Here is a 7,081-nt window from a genome sequence, read left to right on the forward strand (position 1 = left end):
AATGTATAAACTAAAACCCAACACCATTTTACATACACCACTTCACCCAGATTGACTCGTGTCATTCATTAAGTGTGTGCGCAAAGCACTCAAAATGGCGATTGAATTGTTAATGCAACAGATATACTCAACTACTCAATTAAAACACAAAAATAACAAGCACCCTTGCACTGCCGATACACTCAAACATCACCACAATGCTGTATAACAATACTTTTGAATGCATTTACTAAACAATAAATCGTTTGCATTTAAGACCCTTGAGTTAATTCAATTTGCATAAAACACATTAGAGCATGACAAAGTTACTCAAAACACTTCACAATCACGTTCCTAAACCTTCCTATAGTCGTGTGAACAATCAGAAGAATGTTTAAAGTGCATATTATTTTACCTGTGAATAAATAAAGAGACAGACAAAATGAGTGTCGTTCCTTTGGTGCGTCAGTTTACTTCTGAGATCGCACCCGGGAAAAAACTAGTCTCTATGGTGTGCTTCACAGGAGCGCTCAAGCGCCATCCGTTGGCGTGGCGGTGAACTGATTCTGAACTATTGGTGTTCACATTAAAAAAAAATATAGGGAGGTATCAGTTTTCAATTAATTATTGAATAAACATTTTAACACCCTTTACACTCTCCCCAGCTTTAAGAGATGCCTCCGGGCATCCAGAACTAACCCAACAGAATAGAAGAACGTTTTTTTTTTGTTCTGAAGATAAGAGAAATGAGCTATCAGTCTGATCAAAGGACAGGTAAGTATTTGAATGTCAACAGTCCTGCCTCATTTGTCCTTTCTTAAGTCTAATATGCCCACACAAGTGGAGAAGGATAGTGAGAGGCATCAGGTATGACAGGGTAAGTATGAATAGGGTACAGTACACAGGTGTGCATTGCATTCACTCCTGGTCTCCAAGGTAGGTATGTGGGTTGTCCCATCTGATTATATGTGAACATCTCCTTTGGCTTTACTGCCCGTGCTGACCTCCGCAGGGTGATGTCTTCCCCATTCATTGGCTGTGCAACCGGCTCCACTCCCAGGTCAGTATCCTCATTACTTCTTCCAGCTATGTAGTCGTCTACTTGTTCCTGAGTTTCCAGAGATGGCAACAGGTCAGCCAGTACTTGCTCTGATTCTGGTGTCACAAACCGGAGTGGTTGCTCATATGTTTGAGGGTTATCTGGCTCAGCTCTATGGTGTTCCGGATGAAACTCTGGTGCCGCTACTCGTAGATCACTACCTGGCTCATGATGGGACTGTTTGAGAGTGGCTTTTCCCCTTTCATATACTGGGACTGGTCTGGGATTACAAGCATATTCTTCCTCATCCCCTGAATCACCGGAGTCGTGCTCTAAGGTATCAGACCTGTGATGTTGGCTGTTCTTGTGATGTTGCCTCTGCCTTTGTTGTTTCCGTGTCCGATTGTCCTCTCCATTATGTTCAATAGGCAGATCATTCACAGGCAAAAGAAGATTACGGTGCAAGACACGTAGAGTGCGATCACCAGTTTCAGCTTGAATTCGATACACAGGACCAACTCCCATCCTCTCAACAACACGGTGAACCTTGTTCTCCCAGTAAGGACGGAGTTTGCCGGGCCCGCCCCTCTCTGATAGGTTGCGTACAAGCACACGATCACCTGGCTGAAGCACACTTCCTCTGACACCACGATCATAGTATTTTTTCCCTTTTGCAGAGCTCTTTTTACTATGTTCAGAGGCGATCTTGTATGCCTCCTGCATCCGAGAAGCCCACTTCTGTGCAAATTCCTGACGGGTTTCAGTCTGTGGCTCAGGATCCAGGTTAAAAATCAAATCAATGGGCAACTGTGGGGCCCTTCCAAAGAGGAGAAAGAATGGTGAATAACCTGTGGCTTCATGTCTCGAACAATTGTATGCATGCACTATGTGTGGTAAGTGGTCTTTCCATTCAGATTTCTTTTCCTCTGACAGTGTCCGTAGCATCTGAAGCAGTGTTCTATTTAAACGCTCAACGGGGTTCCCTTGTGGATGATAGGGTGTCGTTCGAGAATGGGTAATGCCAGCCAGTTGCTGAAGCCGCTGGAATAAGTTATTCTCAAATTCGCGACCCTGATCATGGTGAAGCTTTTGTGGATACCCAAAGCGTGGTATAAAGTCAAAGAAAATCTTTTCAGCAGCCGTTTTTCCAGATTTGTTCCGCGTCGGGTAGGCCTGGGCGAAACGAGTAAAGTGATCTACAAGAACCAAGATATACTCGTAGCCACCCTTACTCGGTTCAAGATGCAGATAATCAACAGACAGTAGCTCAAATGGTACACTTGTTGTAATTGAGCCCATTGGTGCCTTTTCAGGAACAGCAGGCCGCTTTTGTTTAATACATGGGCACTGGTGGATGACATAATCTTCTATGTCACGCTGCATGAAAGGCCAATAAAATCTTTGCCTTGCCAGGTGGGTAACTTTGTCAGCGCCGACATGCCCCATGTCATCATGAAGGTGTTTGAGCACAAGAGACTTCAAAGAATCAGGGAGAACCAGCTGTCTGTGTTGTCCGGTTTGTCTGTATAAAATTCCCTGTTCGAGTCTAAGTTTACTCCATTCGTGTATGAGTCGTCGTGTGGTGGGTCCCATTTGTCTCTTGTCTTTGTCATTGGGGTTCCATCCTTTCTCTTTCAATGCAATCACATCAACGATGGAAGCATCTCCTTTTTGGGCAGCTCGAATGTCTTCTAGAGGAAACAAGGGTATACTGGCCGGAAGCATATTATCATCAGTGGAGCCCAGCTGAAGAGCCGCAACCCACGGTACTTCTCTTTCTCTCTGGGCTTTATCTCCCTGCCATATGGCAGACACAACATCTGGAGGTAAAACCTCAGAGTACTCTCTGATGTGGTCCTGGAGCTTCACTGGGAACCGTGATAGGGTGTCAGCATCAGTGTTTGTCCTGCCTGGTCTATATTTTATTGTAAAATGAAAGTCGGCCAATTCACCCACCCAACGATGCCCAACAGCACTCAACTTGGCGGTACTCAGGATATAGGTAAGGGGATTATTATCTGTGAATACGGTGAACGTGGGTGCGTAGTAAAGGTAATCCCGGAATTTATCGCAAATGGCCCACTTTAAGGCAAGGAACTCAAGCTTGTTAGAATGGAGGTGATAATTCTTCTCAGCGGGTGTGAGTGTCCTAGAGCCATAGGCGATAACGCGTAGTTTACCCCCTTGTTCCTGATAGAGTACCGCCCCCAGACCTTCATTGGATGCGTCGGTGTGAAGGACAAAAGGTAAATTAAAGTCTGGGTATGCCAAGATAGGAAAGGTGGTCAACATGTCGACAAGGGAAGCAACCACAGCACGGTGTTCAGGGGTCCACTGGACTGGTGTCTTGGATGGCAGCTGACCCTTTTTTATACTTTGCTTAGTTGTCCTAGTTTCGACAGATTTCTCCCCAGACGCCTCAGGACTCTCTTGAAGCTTAAACAGTGGTCGGGCTATTCGGGAAAAATCCTGAATGAAGGACCGATAGTAGCCCAAAAATCCCAAAAGAGCTCTTACTTCTCCAACATTCTTTGGTTCCCGCTCCTTCCATTGCATCACTGCTTCCAAGTCTTTGGGATCGACTTGAATGCCTTCACTTGTAACTAGGCGCCCAACATACCGCACCTGCCGTTTAAATAATTCACACTTCTTTGGTCGTAATTTTACACCATGCTCCCGTAAGCGGCAAAAGACTCTCTTCAAATCTTTGACGTGGTCCTGAAAGGATTTGGAAAAGCAGAGAACATCGTCTAAGTAGGGAAAACAGCATTCATCCCTCAGACCACTCAACACACCCTCCATACATCTTTGGAAAGCCGCCGGCGCATTGGAAAGGCCAAAAGGAAGACGGATCCACTCATACAATCCCCAAGGCGTGCTGAAAGCTGTCAGGTGCCTGGAGTTCTCCTCAACAAAGCCCTGGTGATATGCACTGCCCTGGTCGAGTATGGAAAACCATGAGTAACCTCCCAGGCTATCTAATAGGTCCTGAATACGTGGAAGGGGGTGACGGTCGGGGATAGTTTTGCTGTTAAGTCCACGAAAATCAACACAAAGGCGTAGGCTCATATCTTTTTTCCTTACGCAGACCACGGGAGAGGAATAAGGTGATACAGACTTTCTAATCCATCCATGATCTAGCAGCTTTTGAACATGTTCCTTAACCTCTCTATACAAGGGCTTTGGGACTGCATTGTAGGACCTTTGGACTGGTGTATCATCTTTTAAGTAGATTTTAAGTTGTAAGTCAGAAATGCAACCAATATCGGTGTCATCTTTAGCAAAGACATCTGACTGGTCGAATAACATACATTTCGCAATCTCCTGCTCTTCCTCAGCTAGATGAGACAAGTCAACAGGAGGATGCCATTTGTCTTTGGTCATGTGTGTGGGTTTATGCATTTCTTTTTCTCTCAAAGTCTGCTCATGAGTACACAATTGAGCTGCACACAAGTGGGCTGTATTCTGAGGCGTTGGCTCACCGTTTATGGAGGGATTATTATCAAGTATATCTTCAAGAGTACCAAGAATGGTTTTCTTTGCAAGATAGATGTCATGTTTTGTTGAGTTCTGAATTGGGATTTTGATGCGCTTGGATGAGCCATCAGGAACATCAACTAAAGCTGGGAACAATTCTAGACCCTCCGGGCAATGATTCTCAGGGCTCGGCTGAAACATCATCGTACCTCCACTGTTCCATCCTCGAATTCTACACTGGACTTCACGAATCTTGCCTGAAGGGATATTTACACCTTTCTTGCCAAGGCGTACATTACACTGTGGCATCTCCGTGGGTCTAATGGTCTGGAGAGTGAAGACTAATGCTTGCACGGTACTGTCACTGACACTCAAAGCTTCTTTCAGTATTTCAGTTACATTTACAATATCGTCCTGATCAGTGTTTGCTTTGATCATCTCCGCAATTACATTACTACCTAAAAGAGGGTAATTGCAGTCACGACTGATAAGAAGTGGCACCCTGATTGTAAGGCGCCCATGACGCTGGCTGCATATCTGAAGATCAATCTCTGCCCATCCATCAAGGGGAACCTGAGTATTATTAGCAGCAGAAATTTCAAGGGAATGATCAAATAACGATCCAAGTGGCTGTATTTTTATACAGGGTAGTGCTTGTTCAATCCACGATTTGCTCACCATGGTCACTTGTGCCCCTGAATCAAGCAGCATTTGAAGAGGTACACCATTGATGGAACATGAGACCATGCATCGCTTACCAATGAGTTGAGCTACTCTTTTCTTTGGGTCTGACTGGTACTGTAAGTTTGACTGTGAGTGTTTAGGTGTTTTGACCTTTTCTCGGGGCTCATCACTGCTTAGGATCACTGGCTGCCCCTCTCCAGCGACCTCTTCCCGTTTCCCGACAACCTTCGTTGGAGACAGCCAATGGCGCGATGTCCTGCCTGGCCGCAAACAAAGCAGTGAACACAGTTGGTATTGTTTTTTTGTACACAGTCATTGCATCTACCTCTGGTCTCAGACCATGGTGGTTGTGTGCGGTCAGTAGGTGAGTGGCAGTCTTTCAGCTTCACAGCCTCAGTGGGGGTGGACATCTGGGCTAGATGCTTGGTTAGAGAAGAAACTTGAGCAGTTAATTCTTTGATCGCATCACGGTTTGCTTGCAACTCAGCGTCAACTTTTGTTGGGGTGTTCAGTTCACTTTGGGAGTGCTGAGCTACGCTTACAGTAACTGGTCTGCTTTTACCTACTGAACCCAGTCTTTTCAATCGCCCTTCTTCTTCAGCTGTTGATTTTGTTATTTCTTCCAAGAGCAAGTCGTCACTAACCTGCATGTCTGAGAGAAAAGGTTTAAGATCACGTCTGACATGGCTGTTCCTCTCATTTAACCCCTGGTAAAGTGTGTGAATGAAAGTGCCCTGAACGAGCTCTTTGTTATAGCTAAAACCTACACCAGGTTGTTGTGACTCAAAAAGAACACGCTGCTTCAGGCCCATTATTCGGTAAAGAAACTGTTGTGGGCTTTCTTTGTCATTTTGTCTAGCACTAGTTAGCTCTTGAAAAAGTTCAGTTACATTTTTGTCTCTAATGTGGGAGCGCAGAAATCTTTTCAACCCATCAGTAGTAAGATCATCCTTATTAACCAACATCTCTCTGAATGTACCAGGTTTTGTTATCTTAAGGACTGCTCTGATAATCTCAGACTCACTGAAACCCTCCTGCAACCCTTGATCCATTTGCTTACAGAGACAATTGAAAGACATGTCACAGCCTATATCACAAATTTGACCACCATGCAACTTAAACTCTCTACGTGGTAACAAAGCTGAAACATCAGACAATCTTACAACATGGTCAGCAATGTTAGATGAGTTCATCCTACCCAAAGGAGCAGCACCAATTTGGTCTGGCATACCAGGCATTGATGAGGTGACTTCTCTGGTAAGTGCATAGGTGTCTCTGCCCTGAAATGATGAGTGCATGTCAGTCTCTTTGTTCATGCGTAATGATTGTGTGCGAGTTTCTCTGTCCATGAGTAATGATTGTGTGCGAGTGTCTCTGTCCATGTGTAACGGTTGTGTGCAAACTTCTCCATCGTCATCAGTTGGAGTGTGACCCTGTTGCTGTGTTGGTGAATCTCCCATCAAGACAGGTGCCACATTACCCGATTCCGCGGCTCTGGTTCCTGCAGCTGATAGCACGTCATTAAGTAGGTCAGAAAGGAGGAGAAGTTGAGTCATGCCCTCATCTTCTGCCGCTTTTAACTCATCACTTCTGATGTAGTCGACAATTAGGTCATAAAGTTCGGGTTCACTTAGATCTGCTACCTGGTAAGTTTTACGACCGTCATCTATCGAACTTGCAACAGTCTGCAGCTGACTAAAACTCAAATCTGAAAGCTTCTTTTGGATCTTGAAGAGCAGCACTCGCCGTGGGCTTAAAGTAGTCATGCTGATGCATCACCTGTGGCAGTTGTTCTCTGGATGACACTTGGCAAAGTAGTCTTCCCTGAAACACTGGGTGCAGGATTCCCACGTTACTATGACAACAGTGCCAGGCGAGATGTGCTAATCCCGGACGAGCCCC

The sequence above is a fragment of the Carassius gibelio genome, chromosome B15, assembly GCF_023724105.1.
Source record: "Carassius gibelio isolate Cgi1373 ecotype wild population from Czech Republic chromosome B15, carGib1.2-hapl.c, whole genome shotgun sequence".
In the NCBI taxonomy this organism is placed as follows: domain Eukaryota; kingdom Metazoa; phylum Chordata; class Actinopteri; order Cypriniformes; family Cyprinidae; genus Carassius; species Carassius gibelio.